The following is a 6,341-nucleotide window of genomic DNA, read 5'->3' as shown; positions in this document are numbered from 1 at the left end:
TTGTCTAACTCTGTTGAGCCCCACCTGGAAACCACAGTTAACCCCCCACGGGGTATGGCTTCATCATAAGAAGGTGAAGCACACCTGAACTCATTCAATCCTCAAAACGGCCCTCGCCCTCCCCTTTTACAGGTGGGGAAACTGAGATGCACAGAACTTCAATATCTTAGTTGAGATATCACCCTGCCAGGGAGGGGAAGCCAGATTTGAACACGAGCTGCCTAGCCCTAACACCTGCCAGCTCCCAAACCACTGAAGCCCCTGGCTATACCTGCAGAAAGTCTCAGCTTGGCCCAGGGTCCCCCTGCCCCCTACTGTGGGCTGCCAGCCTCTCCAGGAAATAACTGATGGAGACCCCCGTGGGTCTCCACGGGCAAGCGGGTGGCCCACGGGGACCATCCCAGCCAAACTCCTCACTGGGCATCTGGGGAAGTGAACCTGGGAGGCTGAGTGTCCCAGGCCTTTGTTCACATGGGGCTGACCTAAGACTAGAGTCCAGGGGAGGCAGGGTGGCCCCCAGGACCCTCAGAGAAGGCAGCGCCATGGCCCTGCCCAGCGAGAGGATGACCTATTGGTCCCTCTGGCCGGAAGCCAGGGGATGGGTTGCAGCAGCCTCTGCCTCCCCGTCCAGGGGCTCCTCTGTGCTCTTCCCTGCCCCTCCCCACCCGACAGAGCTCCCCTCTAAGTTCATGGCCTGGAGGACATGACCCTACAAGGCAGGGCCTGGGAGGTGGGCACCTCCCACTCACCTCAGCACCCACAGCCTGGGCCACCATCTGCGGCCCCGGCATCTCCCCCAAGTGGTGAGATGGAGTGGTCCAGCCCTCTGCTAGGCCCTGAGTGACACTGCTGTTTGTGGGGGTAAGCGGGGGAGGTCCCAGACCCCATCGCTCCTCTGGGCACTGCTGGCCTTGGCCCGCCAGTCTTCCAGGCAGAGTGTTCCTCCTCCCCAACCCAAAGACCCATCACCCCCTCAGGCTCTGAATGAGGCTGAGGCTGCAGCCTAACTCCTGAGAAGGAGGCTCACAGACTCACTGCTCTTTCATTAGTAATAACAAGGGCGGGTAGCTGACATTGGCTGAACACTTACTGTGCCAGATGCTGTCCTAAAGGTTTTACATATTAGTCACTTTTTAATCCTCCTCTTATTAACTCTAGGAGGTAGGTGCTGTGATCACCTTCCCACCCATTTTACAGATGTGGAAGCTGAGGCCCCAGGGCCCGAGTTACTTGCCCAATGTCACACAGCCATATTAGAAACTAGGCTTTGGAACCACCCCACCCCCCCCCCTGCCGCCCTGGGCCCTGTCATGTGTAGTTGGGGACACAGCCCCAGGGAGGGGCAGAGTTGGACGTGGACTCCCTGTCCAGTGCTCCTCTCATTCTGCCGCCAGCCTCAGCAAGTGGAGGGAGCAATCACAAGTGACCCTGTCCCCCAGGGACTTGGCTCCTGACCTCCAAGTCTTCCAAGATCTCTGGGGATGGAGGCGGGTCTGGGCCAACACTCCCTCTGCTCCCTAGAGGCCTCTTCCCTCATCTCCTCTAAGCTGGGCTCCGGTCAGCAGCTAGAGTGGTCTCTCAGAACCTGCCCAGAGAGGGCCTGCCTCCACCCAGTATCACACAGCTCAGCCTGGAGCCCTCAGAGTCACCTGCGGCATCCGCGGCATGAATGTCCCAGGTGTGGCCCAGAGCCAAAGACTGCATCCTGGGTGTCAGCCTAAGGTAACAATACTCCAGGTCCCCGGTTGGCCCCATTCATTCCCTGTTCACCTGCATCCCTCCAGCAAGCCCCCTCTGGGCAGAGCCCTGGGTGACCACTTTTCTCCTCTGACGACAGGAAGTGCCCACTGCCCCACCCCACCGCAGCCCTGACAGCTAGAGTCAGTGGCTGAAGGCCACCCACATACGGGGCAATTTCCAGCTCTGCAAGGCATTCCTGTGTTTCCACCCTGCAAATGCTCGGCTCTGAGATGCTAAAGAGCAGGGTTCCAGCCTTGACTGTGTGACCTTAGGAAGGTCACTTAGCCTCTCTGAGTCTCATTGGAAAGCAGAAATCGTCAGCAGGATTGTTGGAAGAAAAAAATGAGATAATCTTTACAAACATGCCCAGGCTGTTCCATGTTGCTTTCTCGATGGAAAGCTCAGTAGTAGGTTGGTGGTGTTCACACCTACTACTTGTCAGCTGCACAAGACAGGGTGGGGAGAGGCATGTCATGTGGAGGGACCAGCGTGAGAATGGTCTAGCAGCAAATCCTTAACATGGGGGGATATGAGCTCTTCAGCTCACATGGAGAACCCACATCTTCCGTGGGAGCATCCGTCTGCTCATCCCCCTGCTGAGAACTAGACTCAGGTGTGCAGGATCATTTAATCCTCACATTTGCTCCATGTGGTACCCCTGACACTTGGAAGAAAAAAATGTTGCCTGCCATTCCAGGTAAACAAGGAACGTTGCCCGCCATCAAGCCATCAGCCACTGCAGCCACCCCCTACGGTGTGCCATGAGGGATTTTCAAGCTGGAGAAAAACTGGACACTGGCCTTATACAGTTAAGAGGCGTCTGTCGCCATTCAGTCACTAAGTTGTGTTCGACTCTTTGCAATCCCATGGGCTGCAGCCTGCCAGGATCCCTGTCCCTCACTATCTCCTAGAGTTTGCCTAAGTTCATGGGCAAGGTTGCTCAAGATGCCTACCTGAGGAATAATTTCAGTGAGCCCAGACTCTTGCGTGTCCAGCACTAAAATCATTAACTTGAAATGTCTGTTTTTTATGGTTAGCAGTCATCTTTTGATGTTTGACTACATGCTTTTTATTTTTGCAAAAACTCACATATATATTAATATATGGCAGTAGAGGTGGTTTTTGCCAAGTCGTATCCGACTCCTACGAACCCATAGACTATAGGCCACCAGGCTCCTCTGCCCATGGGATTTCCCAGGCAAGATTACTGGAGTGGGTAGCCATATCCTTCTGCAGAGGATCATCTTGACCCAGGGACTGAGCTCACCTCTATATTTATGGGGTTTCCCAGGTGGTGCTAGTATTAAAGAACCTGCCTGCCAATGCAGGAGACATTATATATTTATATGTAGTAGTAGTGCTTAGTCACTCACTTCAGTTCAGTTCAGTTGCTCAGTCGTGTCCAACTCTGCGACCCCATGAACCGCAGCACGCCAGGCCTCCCTGTCCATCACCAACTGTCTGAGTCCACCCAAACCCATGTCCATCGAGTTGGTGATGCCATCCAACCCTCTCATCCTCTGTTGTCCCCTTCTCCTCCTGCCCTCAATCTTCCCCAGCATCAGGGTCTTTTCCAATGAGTCAGCTCTTCGCATCAGGTGGCCAAAGTATTGGAGTTTCAGCTTCAACATCAGTCCTTCCAATGAACACCTAGGACTGATCTCCTTTATGATGGACTGGTTGGATCTCCTTGCAGTCCAAGGGATTCTCAAGAGTCTTCTCCAACACCACAGTTCAAAAGCATCAATTCTTCGGCGCTCAGCTTTCTTTATAGTCCAACTCTCACATCCATACATGACTACTGGAAAAACCATAGCCTTGACTAGACAGACCTTTGTTGGCAAAGTAATGTCTCTGCTTTTTAATATGCTGTCTAGGTTGGTCATAACTTTCCTTCCAAGGAGTAAGTGTCTTTTAATTTCATTGCTGCAATCTCCATCTGCAGTGATTTTGGAGCCCAGAAAAATAAACTCAGACACTGTTTCCATTGTTTCCCCATCTATCTGGCATGAAGTGATGGGACCGGATGCCATGATCTTAGTTTTCTGAATGTTGAGCTTTAAGCCAACTTTTTCACTCTCCTCTTTCACTTTCATCAAGAGGCTCTTTAGTTCTTCTTCACTTTCTGCCATACTCAGTCATGTCCAACTCTTTGTGACCCCATGGACTGTAGCCCACCAGGCTCCTCTGTTCATGGGGATTCTCCAGGCAAGAATACTGGAGTGGGTTGCCATGCCCTCCTCCAGCAGATCTTCCCAACCCAGGGATCAAACCTGGGTCTCCCACATTGCAGGCGGATTCTTTACCATCTGAGCCACCAGGGAATATATTTTTCTCCTCCCTTACTTCTTTGGAACAGTTCCTCAGGGCTATCTGAGAGGTTATCTCAGGCTTCAGTTCTCAGTAATGTCCCCAAATAAAACGTAACTCCCAACTTTTAGGTTGTACGTTTCTCTCATGGTCAGCCACTCCTGTCCAGGTGATCTCCAGGGTGGCTGTGTAACCGGGTCCCAGTTCAGAGCAGAAGTGAACTTTGAGCCAAGGAGCCTGCTCTTTCTTGTTCCCTGGGCTACCACTGGACCTGTGCCCTGCCAGACCACTCAAGTGGAAGCAGCCACTTCAGAGCCATTTCTTCTGCCTGCACCTCCCTCAGTGATTCCTGCTGGGAAACCACTTCCGGTATGGAAGCCACATGGCCAGAGTCCACCACAGTGGATAGCATTTGTCCAGACCTTCCCAGAAAAGGGCCAGGTCGTTGGCCACGTGCTTCCAGGCGGTGCCCTCTGCTGGGGACTCCCAGGCCAAGGGCTTCCCACCCGAGCCTCAGTGTTTGGTCCTAACAGTCTCTACTGCTCCCAGGAGAGCTGAGAGGATCAGAGGAGATGGCGAAGGGACAGAGCTAGAGATCACTGGTGTTGACCGATGCACCAGAGAATATTAATGCCCACTTCTCTTCCTTTCTTAGTTGGACAGGCTCGTACTCACAAATGTACCCTGAGGCTGTTCCATGGCTGCCCTGCCCTGTGGCCAGAGCAGGTTAAGATCTGACCCTGGCTTCCCAGGGGGTTCGGTCCCTGAGTTGGGAAGATCCCTTGGAGAAGAAAATGGCAACCCGCTCCAGTATTCTTGCCTGGAAAATTCCATGGACAGGGAAGTCTGGTGGGCTCTAGTCCAGGGGGTCGAAAAGAGTCACACACAACTGAGCACACACTGCCCTCAAGGAACAATCGTTTGGCGTCCTCCCTTCAAATGGCCACGGCCCCTGGAAGTTTCACAATCTAGAAGAGTCTGTCTGCTCTCCCTGCCTCCCTCTTCCCTGCCCCACAGGGCAGGCCAGTGCGTGCCTGTGGCTGCTTCTCACCACTACATGCGGGCACAGTGGCAAGCCACGGTCTCCCAGCCCTAGGGAGAGGCTGGTGCGGTCTCTGAGCTGGGATGGATGTCCAGCTTGCAGTGGGGGTGGGGGTCTCTTCCATGCTTGGCCCAGCTCTTAAACCTTGGCTCTCTCTGGCATCCTGTATCCCACACACCACAAACACTCATGCCCGTGGTGGGGACTGTCCCCGGCTGTACCTAGGAAGGAGGTATACAGACCTTCTCTGTTTTCCCCAAATCTCTCAGGATTCTGGGACTCCGGCCCACGAGTGGGGCCGGGGAATGTCCTTTTCTCAAAAACCCAGCAACATGTAAACTCTTTGGACGCTTCCTCCCCGGGCTAGAGGATCTTTATCTGGGTGAGAACGAGGGGCACACCTGGTCATTTCCATCCACTCCTTTCATCCTGGGTATAAAAATTGGGAGCTAAAAAGCCCCAGACGGAAGAGCCGGGCTCTTCTTGTCATACCTGGATCGGTAAGAAGAAACAGGTTATAAAAGGGAAGGAGGTCTTGGTTATTAGTTCAAAAATACCCTTTGGCCACCATGGGCACACTGCCCGTTTTCCCGCTTGACCGGGACTTTCCGCACGCAGATTTTCAACCACTCCAACTCTAGGTCCTTCGGACCTGGATCAACGCCTGGGACGTTGCACCCGCGGTCCCCCACTGGGGCTTCCCCTTGGCCTGGGTGGCAGCTTTGGGTCCAGCCGTGTGCTCTTCATTCGCAGACACAGGCCTCCCTGCGTGCGCAGGGTCCTCTTCCCCTGCCCCGTGAAGGGGACACCCGTTTTGGAGGTTGGGGCTTCCAGAGAGAGGGCTGGGAACAGTCGGCGTAATACAGAAATTTGGAGGCTGGGATGGGGTTTCCAGGAAGGTTTAGGCAGAAAAGAAGGGGCCTGGGACTGCGCGCGGAGGAAGGCCATTATTCGCCAAGGAGGGCGGACCAGCCAGCAGGATTTAGCGCCGCCGCCAGGGCAGCAAGAGCGGAGGAATTAAGGTTGCCCGGGACAACGCGTTCTGGGCGGAGCTGCTGTTGGGGTGGAGCTTATGGGGATGTGGGCGGAGCCTGGGGAGGAGGGAGAGGGCGGGGTTGAGGGGGGGTCTGGGCCAGAAGCCTAGTTGTGATTGGTGGAGACCACGTGCTATGGGCGTGGCCTAGGAACTGGGCGGGGCAGTGTTGCTGTTGGGGCGGAGCTTTAGAGTGGGCGGGGCAAATATGGGGCC

The sequence above is a fragment of the Giraffa tippelskirchi genome, chromosome 12 (genome assembly GCF_054371585.1).
Source record: "Giraffa tippelskirchi isolate mGirTip1 chromosome 12, T2T-mGirTip1v1.2.pri, whole genome shotgun sequence".
Classification (NCBI taxonomy): Eukaryota; Metazoa; Chordata; class Mammalia; order Artiodactyla; family Giraffidae; genus Giraffa; species Giraffa tippelskirchi.
This window is presented reverse-complemented; position numbering follows the sequence as displayed.